Here is a 20379-nt window from a genome sequence, read left to right on the forward strand (position 1 = left end):
AACAAGATCTAAAAGGAAGGAAGAAAACTGCCAGAATTCCACTTCGGTGCTTGCAGCCTGCCAATCCACAAACCCACCCAGCACCACCCTGTCAGGCACAACAAGGGTGGCTGCAGCAGAGATCAAACCAAAGGGTTTTCTAACCTCACCACCCTCCTGGCAAAGTCAAGAAAACTGAAGAAAACACAGCTGAGATAAACTAAGGAGCTACTGAAAGGGATACAGGTGTGACTGTGAGCAACTCCAGGCTTTCTGCACTCTCCTATCCCCCAACCATCAGAACTGCAAACCTCCAGCAATTAGGCCTTGGTGGCAGTGCATCAAGAACAGTGGATCAGAATTCCAGCTCCACAGCACAACATTGAGAGATTGAGGTGGGCACTCACCATTGGTGAGATTAGAAGCCACCCCAAAAGGTAATGAGGCCAAGTGACAAAAAACCAAGTACATAGGCCTGCATTGGAAGAGCTAATCTCTCCATAGAGGACAGGTTAAGGTTACATATTCTTGGTTGGCTTTACCATTTTCAAATAAGATATATTCTGGAGTTGGATATTGTTGCCTTTGATGCTTTCAGAATTATAGGGCCTTTGTCATTTGCTTCTGTCATTATTGGGGCAAGGTCAAATCCATATCCAGGCTGAACTGTATCCGATTTAGAACAAAAATCTCTACCTCTCAGTTGACAAGATTAAGGGTGTAGAGAAACACACACTCTTAGCTTTAGACTGTTTGTTTTAGTCCTCACAATTGCATACTTTGTGCTGGATTTTTAATGAATGTGTATATTGCTCAGTCGAAGTTTAGAATTTGCCAGTAAATTGTTCTACATAGTCCACTAGAATACTTGCTTAGCAAGTAACCACCTAGGATAATTTCTGTGGTTGGATTAACATACAAGAGATACACTCAGTACCTTAAACTCATATCCTGAAAGTATATAAAGGTAGATTGCCTCAGGAAAGTACACTGTAGATAAGTAGAAAACCTAATCAATTCAGGATGCAAAAGTCACTACAATATAAGAAATGCAAAGAATCAAAACAATACAATCCCACCAAAATTTACAAATCTATCAGAAATGATCACCAATGAGACTGTTTTAGATGAAATGCCCGACAAAGATTTTTTTAAAAATGATGTAACAGTACCCCAAGAATTCAAAAAACAAATGAAAGGAATCTAAGAAGAAGACAAACCCCTGAAAGAGAACATATAAGACCGGCTTAATGAAATAAGGAAGCCATGAAAAAACAGGAGTAAGGAAATAGAAATCCTGAAGAAAAACCAGGCTAAAATTCCAGAATGAACAGTTAGTCAAATAAAAATCTCTGTGGAAATTTTCACCAATATAATGGATGAAGGAGGAACAAAATATCTAAATTAAAAGACCAGATAGCAGATTTAGTACAGTCCAACAAAGAAAAAGACAAGCTAAAAGGAAGGTATGAATGGGAATTTCAAGCTATCCAGTACACTAGGAAGAGATCAAAAATAAGAATTCAGGGTATAATATAAGAAGAAGAATTTCAATCCAGAGGCTTAGTAGGTATTTTCAATAAAATTAAAGAAGGAAAATTTCCCCAAATTGGGAAAGAAATGCCAATGCAGATACAAGAAACATTTAGAATACCAAACAGACAAACCTGTAAAGAACCTCTCCTCACCATGTTATAATTAAATTACTAAACATGAAAACCAAAGAAAAAATATATATATTTAAATTTTCTTTTTCTTTTTTTAATCTTTTCACAATTTTTATTAACATTTTCTATGATTATAATAAATATCCCATGGTAATACCCTACCACTCCCAACTTTCCCCTTTGAAATTCCATTCTCAATCATATTGCCTCACCATCTCAATCATTCTCCTTACATATATACAATACCAACCTATTAAGTACCCTCCTCTCTTCCTTTCTCTTCCCTTTATATCTCCTTTTTAACTTACTGGCCTCTGCCACAAGGTATTTTCCTTCTCACGCACAAGCCCAATCTTCTGTAGCTAGGATCCACATATGAAGGAGAACATGTGGTGCTTGGCTTTCTGGACCTGGGTTACCTTACTTAGTATAATCCTTTCCAGCTCCATCCATTTTTCTGCAAATTTCATAACTTCATTTTTCTTTACTGCTGAGTAGAACTCCATTGTATAAATGTGCCACATCTTCATTATCCACTCATCAGTTGAGGGACATCTAGGCTGGTTCCATTTCCCAGCTATTATAAATTGAGCAGCAATAAACATGGTTGCACATGTACTTCTAAGGAAATGAGATGAGTCCTTAGGATATATGCCTAGGAGTGCTATAGCTGGGTCATGTGGTAGATCAATCTTTAGCTGTTTTAGGAACCACCACACTGTTTTCCACAATGGCTGGACCAGATTGCATTCCCACCAGCAGTGTAGAAGGTTTCCTCTTTTTCCACATCCCCGCCAACATTTATGATCATTTGTTTTCATGATGGTAGCCAATCTGATAGGTGTGAGATGGAATCTCAATGTAGTTTTAATCTACTTTTCCCTAATGACTAGTGACGAAGAACATTTTTTTAGATGCTTATATGCCATTCGTATTTCTTCCTTTGAGAACTCTCTAGTTAGCTCCACAGCCCATTTCTTGATTGGCTTGTTTGAGCCCTGATTATTTAACTTTTTGAGTTCTATGTATATCCTAGATATTAATCCTCTATCAGATTTTTTCCCATTATGTAGGTTGCCTCTTTGCTTTAGTCAGTGTGTTCTTTGCAGTACAAAACCTTTTTAATTTCATGAGGTCCCAGTGATTAATCTGTGGTTTTACTGCCTGAGCAATTGGGGTTGTATTCAGAAAGTCTTTGCCAAGACTAATATGTTGAAGGGTTTCCCCTACTTTTTCCTCTAGCAGTTTCAGAGTTTCAGGTCTGATGTTAAGGTCTTTAATCCATTTGGACTTAATTCCTGTGCATGGAGAGAGAAGAATCTATTTTCATCCTTGTACAGATAGATATCCAGTTTTCCCAACACCATTTGCTGAAGAGGCTGTCTTTTCTCCAATGAGTATTTTTGGCATTTTTATTGAATATCAGGTGGCTATAGCTACCTGGACTTATATCTGGGTCCTCTATTCTGTTCCACTGATCTACATGTCTGTTTTTGTGCCAGTACCACACTGTTTTTGTTACTAAGGCTCTGCACTACAGTTTAAAATGGGGTATGGAGATACCACCAGCCTTATTTTTTGTTGCTCAGTATAATTTTAGATATTCAAGGTTTTTGGTGATTCCAAATGAATTTTTGGATTGTTTGTTCTATTTCCATGAAAAATGTCTATGGAATTTTGATAGGGATTGGATTAAATGTGTACATTGCTTTTGGTAAGATTGCCATTTTCACAATATTGATTCTTCCAATCCAGGAACAAGGGATATTTTTCCACTTTCAAGTGTCTTCAGCAATTTCTCGCTTGAGTGTTTTAAAGTTCTCATTGTAGAGATTCTTTACTTCCTTAGTTAGGTTTATTCCAAGGTACTTTATTTTCTTTGATGCAATGGTGAATGGGAGTGATTCTCTGATTTCATCCTCTGTGTGTTTGTTGTTAGCATATATGAAGGCTACTGATTTCTGTGTATTTATTTTGTATCCTGCTACATGGCGGTAGGTTTTGATCAGCTCTAACAGTTTGCTAGTAGAGTCTTCAGGGTCCTTTATGTATAGAATTATGTCATCTGTAATAATGATAAGTTTATCTCTTCCTTTCCAATTTGTATCCCTTTTATGTGTGTCTCTTACCTTATTGCAACGGCTAAGCCTTCCAGAACTACATTAAATAAAAGTGGCGACAGTGGACACCCTTGTCCTGTTCCTGATTTTAGTGGAAAGGCTTCCATTTTTTCCCCATTTAGTAATATGTTGGCTGTAGGCTTGTCATAAATAGCACTCATTATATTGAGATATGCTCCTTCTATTCCCAGTCTCTGTAGGACTTTTATCATGAAGGGATGTTGGATTTTGTCAAATGCTTTCTCTGCATCTATGAGATGATCATGTGATTTTTGTCCTTCAATCCATTTATATAATGTATTAAATTTATTCATTTGCATATATTGAACCATCCCAGCATCTCTGGGATAAAGCTTACTTGGTCAGGGTGAATGATCTTTCTGATATATTCTTGTATTCTGTTTGCCAATATTTTGTTGAGAATTTTTGCATCTATGTTCATGAGGGAGATTGGTCAGTAATTTTCTTTTTTGGTCTATCTTTTCCTGGTTTTGGTATGAGGGTAATCCTAGCTTCATAGAAGGAGTTTGGTAGAATTCCTTCTTTTTCTACTTTATGGAAAAGCTTAAGAAGCAATGGTGTTAGTTCTTCCTGAAGGTTTCATAAAATTCAGCAGTGAATCCATCTGGGCCTGGGCTTTATTTTAGGTAGGAGATTATTGATAACTGTTCAGATCTCCATGCCTGTTATACATCTATTTAAGTGATTAATCTAATCTTGATTTAATTTAAGTAGGTCATGTAAATCAAGGAACTCATCCATTTCTTTCATATTTTCATACTTTGTGGAGTATATGCTTTTAGAGTATGTACCTATGATGTTTTAAATTTCTCTGGCATCTGTTGTGATGTTACCTTTTCATCTCTGATTTTATTAATTTGTGTCTCTTCTCTCTTTCTTTTGGTCATATTTGCTAATGGTTTATCAATTGTGTTTATCCTTTTAAAGAACCAACTTTTTCTTTCATTGATTCTTTGGATTGTTTTTGTTGTTGTTGTTGTTTCTATTTCATTAGTTTTTGCCCTAATCATTATTATTTCTTTTGCCTACTGATTTTTAGTTTGCCTTGTTCTTCTTTTTTCTGGCTTTAAGGTGAAGCATTAGGTCATTTATTTGAGACCTTTCTAATTTCTTTTTTTTTTTTTAATTTTTTTTGTTTATTTTTATTTGAGAGCTACAGAGAGAAAGAGGCAGATGACAGAATGGGCGCGCCAGGTCCTCCAGCCACTGCAAATGAACTCCAGATGCATGCACCCCTTGTGCATCTGGCTAATGTGGGTCCTGGGGAATCAAGCCTTGAATCGGTGTCCTCAGGCTTCGCAGGCAAGCACTTAACCACTAAGCCATTTCTCCAGCCTTCTAATTTCTTAATATATGCACTTAAAGCTATAAATTTACCTCTTAGAACTGCCTTCATTGTGTGCCACAGATTTTGGTATGGTGCTCTCATTATTGTTTAACTCTATAAGTTTTTTGATTTCCTTCTTGATGTATTCATTGACCCATTCATCATTTAGTAGTTTATTGTTTAGTTTCCATGATTTTGTGTATGCTCTATAGCCTTTCTTGCTACTGATTTGTAGTTTAATTCCATTGTGATCAGATAGAATACAAGGAATTATTTCAATTTTCCTGAATTTGTTAAGACTTGCTTTGTGTCCTAATATATGGTCTATTTTAGAGAATGTTCCATGTGCTGCTGAAAGGAATGTATATTCTGCAGCATTTGGATCAAATGTCCTGTATATATCTGTTAGGGCCATTCCTTCTATGACCTTATTTAGTCCAGATGCCTCTCTGTTTATTTTTTCCTGGGATGACCAGTCAGTTAATGAAAATGGGGTGTTAAAGTCACCCACACCACTGTATTTGGTGTTTTCTGTGACCTCATTTCTAATAGTGTTTGTTTGATGAATTTGGGAGCACCCATGTTAGGTGCATATATGTTTAGGATTGTAATGTCCTCCTGTTGGAGTGTGCCCTTAATCAATATAAAGTGACCTTCCTTATCTTTCTTGACTAATGTTGGAATGAAGTCTACCTTGGTAGATATTAGGATAGCAACCCCTGCTTGTTTTCTAGGCCTGTTTGCTTGAATCACCATTTTCCATTCTTTCACCCAAAGATAATATCTATCCTTTGTAGAAAGGTGAGTTTCTTGGAGACAACAAAGTGGAGGATCCTGCAGTCTAACCCAGTCTGCAAACCTATGTCTTTTGGTTGGGGCATTGAGGCCATTGATATTAAGAGATATTATTGAAAGATGTGTATTTATGTTTGCCATTTTTGTGTGTGTGTGGTTACAGTTCTACCTTTGTTCTCTTGTGCTAACTAGTATGGGAGTATTGCTTGTTTTTTCCGGGTTCTTTATATGTGTGCTTTTCCTTTTCTTCAGCGTGGAGAATTCTTCCAAGTATTTTATGTAGAGCTGGTTTTGTCTTCAAATACTCCTTTAACCTGATTTTGTCATGGAATGTCCTTATTTCTCCATCTATTTGAATGGATAGCTTTGCAGGATAAAATAACCTTGGTTGACAGTTGTTATCTTTCAGAACTTGGAATATATCACTCCAAGCCCTCTGGCTTTTAAAGTTTGTGTTGACCAGTCTCCTGTAATCCTGATGGTCTTGCCTTTGTAGGTAACTCAATATTTCTCTCTAAATGCTTTCAATATTTTTTATTTGGTTTGTGTGTTTGGTAGTTTGATTATAATATGGCGAGGAGAAGTTCTTTCTAGGTTTTGTCTGGGATTCTAAAGGCTTCCTTTATCTACATTGACACCTCTTTCTCAATTTGGGGGAAGTTTTTTTCTATGATTTTGTTGAAGACAACTACTATGCCTTTTGAGTGAAATTCTTCTCCTTCTGCTATGCCCTGAATTCTTATGTTTGATCTTTTCACAGTGTCCCAAATATCTTGAAATTCCCATTCACACTTTTCTATTAGTTTGTCTTTCTCTTTGTGGGACTGTATTAGATCTGCCACCTGGTCTTATAGCTTAGATATTCTGTCCTTTCCTTCATTCATTCTACTGGTGAGATTTTCTACAGAGTTTTTTATTTCATTAACTGTGTTCTTCATTGCTAGTAATTCTGACTAGTTTTTCTTTATTATTTCTATTTCCTTATTTATGTCTTTTATTGCCTTCTTTATTTCATTAAATTGGTGTCCTGTGTCTTATTTGATTCCTTTGATTTCCTCTTTGACTCCTTTGATTTGTTCTTTCACTTCTTTGAACTTATTTTCAATTATTCTTTTGAAATCTTTCTCAGACATTTCCTTAAGTTGTTCTCATAGGGGGTCATTTCTGATGCATTAATACTTTTAGGTGGATTTATATCGTCTTGCTTTTTAGTGTTTCTTGTGTTATAATGTATATATTTTTGCATCTTGGATTAAGTTAATGCTTGGATTTTCTAGCTAGCTGGGTATTCTTAGCTGTATCAATTGATGTGATGTTATATATCTCCATGGTAGGAGCTTAAGGTGTTAGGTGTGGCTCTTAAGACTCTCAGAATATCTACAACGGTCTTCCTGTGGCTTGAGTTTGCCTGCTATGGGAGTATTCAAGTAGGCTGAGTGGAATAAAATATAGGTAGATTCTAAAATTTAACTAAACACTGTACACATTCATTCAAAAACAGCACTGAGTATTTAGTAAGAGTAGGTGTTATAACAACCAGATCTTCTATCAATAAGAGGTTAAGATTTCTGGTCTGTTATGGGATCCAAGTCAGCTTGTGACCAAGTGAGTCCCTTCCCTGGTACAATCCCAGTTACCTTTTTGTATGATTTTGGTCTCAGTCAAGTTTTTGGCTGGGTCGCTGGGCTGCTGTTCTGATTTATGGAGCTGGGCACTGGCTTTTCCTATGGGGCAAGCCAAGCCTGTCAAATGTGGCCCTGCAGATCAGCACCCCCGCTGCTGGGACTGCTTCTGCTACTGCTGAATCTGCTGCTGCTGGATCCGTCGCTGCTGCTGGTAATGCAGCTGCTGTTGTAGCTGCCACTTGTAGGTCTGCCACTTCTCCCTCTGAAGCTGCCACTGCTGGCACCACCTCTGCTGCCACTGAAGCTGCTGCTGGATCTGCCGCTGCTGTCGCTGAAGCTGCCACTGCTGGATCCACCACTGCTGGGGCTGCTGTTGCTGGCGCATTAGCCGCTGATGTTGCTGCCAGACCCTGCTCCTGCTTGGGTCCCGCTGTCGGCCCAAGTTGGCGTGGCCCGGTCCCGGGACTGCTGCTCTGTTTGCTGGAGCTGGGCACAGGTGGTGGGGAAGGGGAGGGAACCAATGCTGTTCTAGTTCTCTCACTGTTTCATATGTTTTTCTACCTTGTGATCTGCTCCTCTGTTGTTCACTGCCACTCTCCCTTCACATTTCTTGAATTTGCAGAGAGCTCTGGTGAGTGGAAGCTCCCCTTTTTCCTGTGGCTCAAGCCAAGCCTGGTGGCTTTCTTGTGTGCCACCGCCGCAGTGATCAGTGGACCTACTGGGGCCACTTTTGCTGGCCTGTGTGGGCTCTGGATGCTCTGGATCTCTTCTACTTCTCAGATGCCATTTCAATTTTGTATACACCTCATTTTTTAGTAAAAGTGTGTATTTTGCTGGGGTTTTTTGGTCATTTTCCCCCTAAGCTGCTTTGGCATGGTACCTACGCTGCCATCTTAACTGGAAGTCCCCCAAAGAAAATATATTGAAAGAAGTTAGAGAGAAAAAGCAAGTAATCTACAAAGGCAAGCCTATCAGAATAACTACAGATTATTCAACACAGACTTTAAAAGCCCGAAGCTCTTGGAATGATATATTCCAAGTTCTGAAAGATAACACCTGCCAACCAAGTTTACTTTATTCTGCAAAGCTAAGTATCTACATTGAGGGGGAAATAAGGACATTCAACAACTTATAGGCTGATAGGAATTTATAACAACTACACCACCTCAGCAGAAAGTGCTTCAAGGAATCCTTCATGCTTACGAGAAGCAAAACACACACACAGAGAAATAGGAAAAAATAAACTATACAATAAAAAAACAGTTAAAATAAGTAAGTAAAGGGGAAACAGGAAGTACTACAAAATAAGAATTGTGATAAAAATATATACCTTTCAATAACAACCCTTAACATCAATGGCCTCAATGCCCCAACCAAAAGACAAAGGCTTGGAGACTGGATTAAAAGGTGGGATCCTGCCATTTGTAGCCTCCAAGAAACCCACCTCTCAATAAAAGATAGACACTGTCTTAAGTGAAAGGACGGAAAATGCTATTTCAAGCAAATGGGCCTAGAAAACATGCAGGGATTCCTATCCTAATATCTGACAGGATAGACTTTAAACCAACATTAGTGAAGAAAGACAAAGAAGGTCATTTTATACTGATTAAAGGAACACTCCAACTGGAGAACATTACAATCCTAAACATATATGGACCTAACCTGGGGGCTCCCAATTTCATCAAACAAACACTATTAGACTTAAGGTCACAAATAACCCCAAACACCATTGTAGTGGGTGACTTTAATACCCCATTCTCATAAATTGACAGGTCATACCAGCAGAACATAAACAGAGAGACATCTGGATTAAATTATGTCATGGAACAAATGGACCAAACAGCTATCTACAGAACATTCCATTAAAATGCTAAAGAATATACATTCTTCCCAGCAGCATAAGTCAGAGTCCCATGCATAGGAAGCTCATGGACTTCAGAGAACAGTTCTCACTGCTCTTTGGGTAAGAAGAGTTGGTATACACATCAAAAATATTCCCAAATAGCCTCTCTTTATCCCTCTTAATCCAAGCTACTCTTACAATTGGTTAGAGAATCTGTTTTGTTTTAATAGATGGCAAAGAATACTGGGTAGATCCATGATCCATGAATACAATAAGAAAAGATGGCCTGCCACAAGATGTGTCACCTCTACTACATCTGCTAGAAGTTCAGGAGATATTTCAGAGGAAGTTTCCACACAAGTACTAGTCTCATTGCTACCCTGACAACTAGATCAAGGGAAGATAGTAATAGACAGTATGGTTACTGAAAACTCATCAAAGAAGAAATCTGGAGGCTACCAAAATCTCAACATTGAATCAGACTTTTAATATGCCATGGCTCAGTGAATAATGCAAAATAAGGGTTAGAAACATTATAAGAGTAGGATTGTGGGCTGGAGAGATGGCTTAGCAGTTAAGCGCTTGCCTGTGAAGCCTAAGGACCCCGGTTCGAGGCTCAGTTCCCTAGGTCCCATGTTAGCCAGATGCACAAGGGGGCGCACGCGTCTGGAGTTCGTTAGCAGAGGCTGGAAGCCCTGGCGCGCCCATTCCCTCTCTCTCCCTCTATCTGTCTTTCTCTCTGTGTCTGTCCCTCTCAAATAAAAATAAAAAAAAAAACTTAAAAAAAAAAAGAGTAGGATTGTAAAAGTAGGTAGGATTAGCCTGAGGCATACCCTTCCCAACCAAGACTGAGTCCCTCATAACTGCTCAGTGAATAGTGATAACCCCACTGAAAGGGGTCTTCAGTACAATGGTGGCAGGGGAAGGGGATATAATAGTATAACATTCAAATAATATAATTTAGTTTAAAACTAAAAGCAAAAAATTCCTTAACTCCAGCCAAATTGGTACCCTGTGAGTGCTGTTTCCTGATGCCACATAGTTGAAACTTTGCTCTGTAACCCAGCCTCTAGCCAAGACTACACTTGATCACCAGTACTGGCCTTTGAAATGCCCATTTTAGCTTGCACAGATTGAATAACTGGACATTACTATGCACAAAAGCTCAGGTCAACCTCCCAAAGATGTTCATTAGTCAACCTTGACTCACCACATTATCATTCACATAATGAGAAAACTGAGGGCAAGGGGAGTCATTAGACCACAAGTGTCACAGAGGCACTATGGCTTCCTATTGGTGTGCTAAGGTGAAGAAGGAGATCTCAACCAGATTGATAGGTTGTGGGTGGATGTGGTGGCTTGATTCAGATGTCCCCCATAAACTTAAAGAGTTCTAATACTAAGTTCCCAGCTGATAGAGATTTGGGAATTAACACCTCTTTGGAGGCACTGTATTGTTGGGGTAGGCTTATGGGTACTATAGTAAGTTTCCCCTTGCCATTGTTTGGCATACTCTCCTGCTACTATTGTCAATCTCAAGTTGGCCAGGGGGTGATGTTTACCCACTGATCATGCCATCATTTCTCCCTGCCATCATGGAGCTTTCTCTTGAGTCTGTAAGCCAAAATGTTCCCTTTTTTTCCCCAAAACTGCTCTTGGTCGGGTGATTTCTGCCAGTAATGCCAGCCTGACTGCAACAGTATAGTTGATACCAGGAGTGTGGTTATTTGATGCTAGATACCTGAATGTGTGGCTTTGGCCTTTTACAGCTGATTTTCAAGAGGAATGTGGAAGGATTTGAAACCTTGGCTTAAGACATGCCTTACAGAGCTATAAGTATACCTTGATAGACTGTTATGTTCAGAGTTAAAAGACTTGAATTTAGTGAGAACTATGGACTGTGATGTTTGGCTTATGAAGGTGAGAAAGTCCTTTGCTTGGACTGGGCTAGAAGCAGTTTGTATGAGAGGCTTGCTGTTATGCCCATGTCCTGAGAAGTTGTGGAGGGTTGCATTGGGTAGATATGGACTAGTGTGAGCAGAGGGATATGGCACAGAAATGAAACCTTGGGGCCCAAATTGTTGCCCATTCAGCTGCAATTGAGATTACAACCTTTGAAATTGGGCTAGCTGACCTACCTGCATTGGGGCAATGTAGACTCTTTTGAAGTGGCCTGAATGCTCAAGGAGTGTCCTGTTCCTTCTTCAAAGTCTGCTTTATTCCAAACTGGTATTATGGACTTGTAAGAAATGCAGGAAAGACAGGGTTATTGAATTCCAATGTGGTCTTGTGTTTTGGAAATGGCCATGGGCAGTGTGAAGCAGGTTTGTTGGATGCCTGCATGGAGACCCAATGGAACTTTAAGAATGGACCATGGGTTGCAGTGCAGACCCAGTGGAGATGCTGGGACCTGAGAAGGCTGCTACGGAGGGCTTCTGGCCACCAATGAACTTTTTCCAGCTGGAGAGGTAGAACTGAAACTCCAGAGATGTGTTGCCTGGTTAGAATTACTGAATGTGAAGACTTGACATTGACTACAGTTGTTGGCCTTGGAGCTACAGAGTTGGATATTTGTCCTATTTAAATCTTGTATTGGTTAAATATTTCTTTGCTATGCTCAATGCCATCTTTTGCAGTGTGTTTATTTGGTGTCATGATGTTTTTTTTTTGGGGGGGTGGGATTATTTTGGCATTATGGTTCAGTTAAAAGATCTTGGATTATGGAGATATTTGAACATCATTAGGATTGATAAAAACTATGGGGACTTTTAAAGTTGGACTGAATGCATTGCATTTTACACCATATATGGTTATTAGTTTATGGGGTCCAGGGGCAGAATGTGCTGGTTTGATTTGAGTGTCCCCCATAAACTTAGGTGTGCTGAATGCTAGGTTCCCAGCTGATGGAGATTTGGGAATTAATGCCTCTTTGAGGCAGTGTATTTCTGGGAGTTTTTCTTATGGTTAGTTTCCCCTTGCCAGTGTTTGGCACACTCTCCTATTGCTATTGTCCATCTCATGTTGGCTAGGATGCAATGTACACCCAATTCATGCCATGGTTTTTCCCTGCCATCATACAGCATATACTTGAGTATATAAGCAAAAATAACCATTTTTTCCCAAAAGCTGCTTTTTGTCGGTTGATTTTTGCCAAAAATATGACTCTAACAGTGGACAAGGCTGTTCCAGTATATTGAACTCCTGATATTCTGGCCTATCACTACAAGGCTTCTCATTGAATAATCGCCCTGTCTCCCACTCACCTGAAATTCTACTTTTATTATAGACTGTATAATAAAATGGATCCATCTGCACCTGGTTTTATCTTTTCCACCTAGTCTTTCCTATTGCTTTGCCCATGCTGAGCACTGCTATATTACTAAAGACCATGTCATGACACAGTTTTATGCTATCCTTATGCTGGCCCTTCCTGATGAAAGTTTGAATCACTTAACACAGCTCCATAGAGCCTGGTGGATATCAAGCAATGTTCCATTGAATATTTAGATTAATTCAGTAGAATAAGTGCCTTTCTACCTTAAGTATTCCAAATGAAGAATAAAATAGTGCTCTACTTTCACTCAAACTATCTTTTTGACTTCCTAATAAAGTCTGAAGTTTTTATGCATACTGTACATTTATAACAGCTTTCCTGAGAAATTTATCTCATTATTTTCACAGATGGCATGTTTTTTCCTTTAATTTTTTATCTGGTTGTTGAAATTCATTAGACTTTTATATTGTTAAACAACTAATTTATGTTATTTGATAAGTTAATACACTAAGTTTGATTACTCTTCCTATTTTTACATCTTTGACTATAATAATATTTGCAAACATCTGTGTATTTTTCCAGTATATGCATTTTATTTATTTATTTACAGCTTTTTGAAATGTCTATGATAATAGTAAGTAACAGAGATGCTAGTGAACATCTTTGCCTTTCAAATCCTAACTTTAACATGAAACTTTAATAGCAAACAATGAGACATGTATCATAAGTTCCATACTGACTTCTTAAAATACAAGATAGCTTTCAGTATAGGAGGAATAGAAATTTTGTTCATGACTTTTAAAAGTGAATAGTCATCTAGTTTTAGCAACTACTTTTTTGTTATCTATTAAGATCATCTGACTTCTCTAGTAAATTGTAATACTGCTAGTCATAATATTATATTCCTAATATTGAGATAACTCTTCATTTTTTTTTCTTGGTTTTTCAAGGTAGGGTTTTATTCTAGCTCAGGCTGACATGCAATTCACTGTGTAATCTCAGGCTGACCTCAAACTCATGGCAATCCTCCTACCTCTGCCTCCCAAGTGCTGGGGTTAAAGGTGTGCACCACCATGCCTGGCTAACCCTTCACTTTAATGGTGATTTTCTTTGGTTATGCTGCAAATATTTAAAATATAGAAATACATCATATTGAATTCTGTAGCAAGCAGCTTCAGGTTCACTGAGATGAACTTTCAGACCAGACACAGTTATGGAGGAAGGGATTTATTGAAGCTTACAGATCCAGGGGAAGTTCCATAAATGACAGAAGAAGCTGGTCTGCCTTCACAGTACCAAGCACAGAGAGAGAAGCACAAGCCAAAAAGCAAAAGCCATAGCATACTTCAGGAACTCCTGCTAGGCACACTTTGCACATCTTTAGATTGAAATTTGAAACCCAACACCACACCTTAAGGTCCACCCAGTGACACTGCCTCCAGTCAGGTGGATACATATTCAAACTATAAACAACTGAATATATTGGGGGCCATCTATTCAAACCACCACATTCTGCCCCTGCCCCCCAATGGATTTGTAGCCATCACACATTGTAAATTGGACTCAGTTCAATTTCAAAGGACCCCACAGTTTTGACCAATTAAGACTTGTAAAATCAAACAAGTTAAACATTTCTAACATATAAAGGCACAGAGTAAACATTTTCAACTGGTATAAGGCATAGCAAGGAGAGACTAAAACATTGCAAATTCAGCCATCATTAAACAAACATCAAACTTCTGCAGTTCAAGTCCAATAACAACCAAAGACTGACACTCTCCAGATTTTCCACTTCTACCCCTCCAGCTGGGCAGAGTAGCCAGGCAACTGAATTTACTTTCATATCTTGGAAATTAGCAGTGTGTATTTATCTATATATGTGCAAATACCTGTGTATGTATGCATGTGTTTATTCACTAAGGTTCTTTCTAGTTACATCATTGACAGAAAAACTCTTTAAAATATGTTTATGTATAGTTGTTCTTTATTTCATCCTTACCTTTACTTGACAAATCATGACACTTAGAATCTAAAGGCTCTATCTTTTTTGTTGTTTTTTCAAGGTAGTGCCTCAGACTCTCCCAGGCTGACCTGGAACTCACTCTGTAGTCTCAGGCTGGCCTCAAACTCACAGAGTTCCTTTTTATCTCTGCCTCCTAAGTGTTGGGATTAAAGGCTTGCCCTACCATGCCTGGCTTAAAGGATCTATCTTAACTTAAATATTCACCCATAGTAGAATTTGGGAAATTTAAATGTTGCTAACCTGGGAAAATAATAAACTCAGTACTTTGAAATTTCTTGAGGTAGGACTGGAGTGATGGGTCCTTCCATGCAAGCATGAGGGACTGTGTTTGATTTCCTAACACCCATATAAATAGCTACTCATAGCCATGCATGTCTGTAACCCCAGTCTTGTGAGGAGCAGAGACAAGAGACATTATGGGGATCTGAACTCCAATTGCATGGTCCATGGGACAAGACCATGTGCACACACGTGTATTGACCACATACACACTATATACACATGCCACACCACGTACACTATGCACATGCATATGCCAAAAAAGAAAAAAAAAATCTATTTCTTAAGGGCTGTAGTGATGCATTGGTAGGTAAAGAGTGCTTGCTGCAGAAACATTGTGACTTGAGTTTGTATCCTGAGCATCTATATAATGCTGGGTATGGGGGCATGCATGTGTCTGTAATTCCAGTTCAGGGGAGGCAGAGACAGGGAACCCCAGGGCTTGCTGCCTAGGTTTCCAGCTGAATCAACAAGTGCTGGGTTCAATAAGAGACCTTGATTGGAAAAATAAAAAGAAGGTGGGACATAAGGAAGACAACTGGTTTTGACCTCTAGCCACCATGAGTGTGCCTGACCACCCAAACACAAGGACATACAAACATGCAGACAACACACATATTTAAGGATAAAGTTTCTTGATACAAAGGCTAAAACCACTGAAGACATTTCACAAATCCATTTGGCTAATTCTTTTTCCCTAGTAAATTTGTGATGTACTTATATGTAACTCAGTGCTACAGTGCCTTTTTGGCATCTGTAAGACCTAGATCCAATCCCTAGCACTGTAAGGGTTTTTTAAAAGAACTAATTAAATATTTAAATATAATTTTACAGTTGTTTTATTTATTTATTTTGAGATTTAATATTAGGAGCAGAAGCAAGCTTAGCAACTCCAATTGATAACTTGATTTGTGTCTAGTAATTGTTTTTAGAAATATGATTTTAAAATATATTAACCTAATATCTAAAATCCAAGTATATGCTAAAGGAGTCCTAGTAGTAGAAATTAAAGAAACAAGAACGGGAAAGTATAAACACAGCAGCTACCCTATTTATCCTGGAAGATAAATTTCAATTTCTAAAATGTTCCAGAACTAGGTCAAGGAAAACACACACACACGATAAACAGGATAAAGATGCAATTATGACCATGGCAACAAGACAGAAATATTTTGTGCAGTAAAGTTGTCAGATATTTGTGTTTCAAAGTAGGCACTCCAGATGGATGAATCGTGGTTTATGGGAGAGTCTTCTCTTTGGCATGCTGAAACTTACATCTGCCTAGAATGAGAGTGATCAGGAGTTGAACTAGCCACTGTTTTCTTCTTTTGTAGTTTTTGATATTTATATTTTTATGTAATTTCATATATATATAATTTATTTTGATCATTTTCAGTCCCATGGATTATTTTTGTGTGTGGAGGGGTATAGTGTGAGTGGTGTATGCAAGTGTGTGTGTGCAGTTGCTTATGCTCATGGATGTATATACAGAGACCAGAGGATCCTTTTCTATATCACACTTCCATGTATTTCATTCCTTGAGATGGGATCTCTCCTCAACACAGGGTTGCTGTTAGTCAGTGAGCCCTGCAGTCCCACAGCTCCTTCCTTCACTTGCTACCACTCTCTAGCTGGTTGCTTGTCTCTGACAATCTGAATGTCAGTTACATTTCCTGGTAATAACTGAAAACAAATAGAGAAGGTAATTCTTGTCAAGGCAGGTGATTCTTAAATTTATTCCACTTCCATTAATGTAAGCTTTGGTAATAAATGATCATAAGAGATAGAGGCAGAGAACACATGCACGAAACTGTCTAAAAGCATCTCTTGAAATATTGGTGTGGTTTATTTGTCTTAATATATTTGTTGTACAGGAGATAAAATTCCTGCTGCTAATTTTAGTAGCTATAATTAGTGCAGGGCAGTTTCCAGAGGCTATATAACATGATTTAAAAATATTGTAGGCTCTATAATACAACACCTAAGAAGGGTGATGATCATCTCCAACACTTGTTAGCAACGTGGCTATTGTAATGTTACCTGGACTGTTCAAGACTCAGTATTCCTATCTATAAAATGGAGATGATAATACTAACATGCAAGGTTGTAGCAAAGATCACAACTAATATAATTAAATATTTAGTTGTCTAGTAAATAATAATAAGAGCTATATCAAGATTAATTTTATAATTTCAAAGTTTCCTGTGGTTTACATGAATCTTAAGCAGAATGCTCAACTTTTGAAATAGTAAAACTGTTTCCTTTCCTCTTTTCTTTTCCCTTCTCTTTCTAACATCTTGCTTACCAATTTATTTAATCCCTCTTAGCATGTTTTTTGGAGGTCTCGCTGGTCCCTTGCTACTAGACAATGACCTTGAGTACTGACCTTGCCACACTGTCTTCATCAGAATACCTTCCTGTTTACTTCCTTATCTTCTTCATCAGAATATCTTCCTGTTTGCTTCTCTACCTTCATCTGTTTTGACAAAGGAGAAGGAAAACTACAGCTGTGGGGCTTTTCAAAATAATGTTACCATTTATTCTACTCAGAGATTTATTCCTGGAAAAAATTAAACTTCCAAGCAATCAAATTGCTGCATGTGAGAGGTCTGTGAAAGGAATTCTGTTTCAAGCTTCACTGGGAACTAAACTGTTACAAGAAAGTGGCAGCAAAAGTAGTTATTATCTTCAATATAGTAAAATCAGAGAAAATTCTGAAGAAAATTTCAGTGTTACTGCATTTATGGTGATATTGGACTATGTCCACATGGTATTTCTCTAGACACATGCCCAAATCCTCAGCCTCAAAATCCTAGTCTATAACCCAGAGCACAAAGAAAGAACTGAGGGGCTCAGGAGATTTTCTCAGCAACACGGGGGTTAATTGGAGAGCACTGGGCATGTTAGTTTCCCCTTGCCCTATTTCTGTTCTCTCATTACTGAATAGTTGAGATTTAGGACTTTCTTTCATCTCAGCAGCAGGAATCTTTACATATCTTTCAGTTCCATCAGAACTAAATCAAGAAACAAAGAGAACCAAGAATAAAATCATTGTAAGCAGGGCCTGGTGCCTCAAGCCTTTAATCCAAGCACATGGGAGTCAGAGGTAGGAGGATTGCTGTGAATTCAAGGCCACCCTGAGACTATGTAATGAATTCCAGGTCAGCCTGGACTACAGTAAAACCCTACCTTGAGAAACAAACAACAACAACAACAAAAAGAATAAGATCCATGAAAGGTATTTAGGATGAGGTCCAGATTATTCAATGTGGCCACAGGACTATCTCCCTACTGGTTCTGAGAGGTGCCCTAGGCTCTTGTATACCACAAACCCCAATCCTTTCCCACCAGTGATAGTTCTCATAAACTTTATCCTGTATCTCCAACTAATCACCAAACTCTCCCTTTATTTGTAAAAAGAATAATTACTGCTCTTCCTGGTATGGTGCTATGTACTAGTAACATAAAGATTAATAAATAACAAAGTCTTGCCCTTAATGTATTTTAATGGGAGCCAAACACAATTCCAAAATGGAAAAGCAAAAATGGTAGGAATGTATGTGAAGAAAATATGCAATCCTTGGCTCTCCATTGACGTCTTGGTACCTCATTTCCTAATCATGATATGAGAGGACAACCTTTGAGCACTTTTGAACATTATTTCTTATTTGTTCTTTATTTCTTCACTTTCAAATCCTCAGCATCTGCCATGGTACCTCAGAGGGATTAGGTACCTGGTGATTGAAGGACTCAGGAACCAGATGGACGCCATGACAGGCTTCAGAGTCCTCAGTAGGCCTAAGTTTCCGTTTCCTGGCAAGGTCTAAGTTTTTATTTTCCAGTAAGGATGGGCTTAAAAGTTACTGGAAACTGATTATGCCATACATTCCTGAAGTCATAAAATAAGTTCAATTCCCCTAGCTTCAGCCAGCCAACCTTGCTGTAAGGGTAGGCTTAACAGTTAAACTGATTATGCCATACATTCTTGAAGTCATGAGACATTCCCATAGTCATAGATGAGCTCAATTCCCCTAGCTCCAGCCCGCCAACTTTGCCCACCAAAATCCTAAGCCAACCAGAAGGGTACACTGTTTAAATCAACCAATCATGTACCCATCCCCTTCTTCTATGTTCAAATCCCTATAAAACACCCTACCCTGCCACTACTTGGGGCCCTTGCACAAATCCACCGCATTGGTGAAGTCAAGAGACCGAGCTTAAGCCCGAATTAAAGCTCCTTGCCCTTGCATACTTGTTTGGTTCTTCTTGGTGGTCACTGGGAGTGCCGAGAACTGAGCATAACAGTGATATGTTTCACCAATAAGTTAACAAATTATAGTTTTAAGATTTCAGGTAAATGAAAATTACTAAGTAGTTTTATCTTTATGAGGTCAGATGCATGCTCTTACACATGGTGATCATCCAGATTAGTCTATTTTTTAAAAAAAATTATTTTTAAGCAGGGGGGAATAAATGAGAGCACCAGGGCTTCTTGCTACAGCAAACAAACTCCAGATGTATGTGCTACCTTGTGCATCTGGCTTTATGTGGGTCCTGAGGAACTGGACCTACACTAACAGGCTTTGCAAGAAAGTTATTTTAACTGCTGAGCCATTTCTCCAGCTCTAGTCTTTCTTTTAATTATAGTATTCCCATGACAGGAAGTTCAAAGTGGAACAAGCTGGGTAGAAAAAACTGTGTTACAAAAGCATATAGATACAGAAGCCTAACATCTAGAAACTACAGAGAGCTCAAAAAAGTAAGCAAAAGACAAATAAACAAACAAAAACCACAACCAAACAACTACTCAAAACATGGGCTAGGAAACTGAATAGGAAGTTCTCAGAAAAAGAAATAAAAATGGCTAACATTTAAGAAAATATTCAGCATCCCTAACCATTAGAAAAATGAAAATTAAAACATGATCACAGAATACACATTCTTCTCAGCAGCCAATGGAACCTTCTCCAAAATAGACTACATATCAGGCTGTAAAGCATACCTCCATAAATTCAGGAAAATTGAAAGTAATTTCCTGCATAATATCAGATCCCAATGCTTTAAAGCTAGAAATCAACAAGAGACACATCAATAATTCCACCAACTGCTACGTCCACGGCGACCTCGCCTGTGTAGCAAGCAGAAATGCTTCTGCACTGGAAGAGAGCTGAGGACAGAGGGCCAGCACTCCTCGGAGGGATGCCCCCGGTGACCCCTTGGCAGTCAGTTACTGTAAAGGTTCCTGCTGCCCATGAAGTCACGACGACCTAATTGCTGGCGCCAATGCTGTTTCTTTCCTGCTTTCTTCTAGCTGTTTGTCTAAGAACAGCTAATGCAACACTTATTAGTAATCATGCACGCAATCAGAGTACAAGAAACAATCTAAGTATTGAATGTGCCCCTCCTATGATTAGGGCAATGGAGAG

Source organism: Jaculus jaculus, chromosome 19, assembly GCF_020740685.1.
Source record: "Jaculus jaculus isolate mJacJac1 chromosome 19, mJacJac1.mat.Y.cur, whole genome shotgun sequence".
In the NCBI taxonomy this organism is placed as follows: domain Eukaryota; kingdom Metazoa; phylum Chordata; class Mammalia; order Rodentia; family Dipodidae; genus Jaculus; species Jaculus jaculus.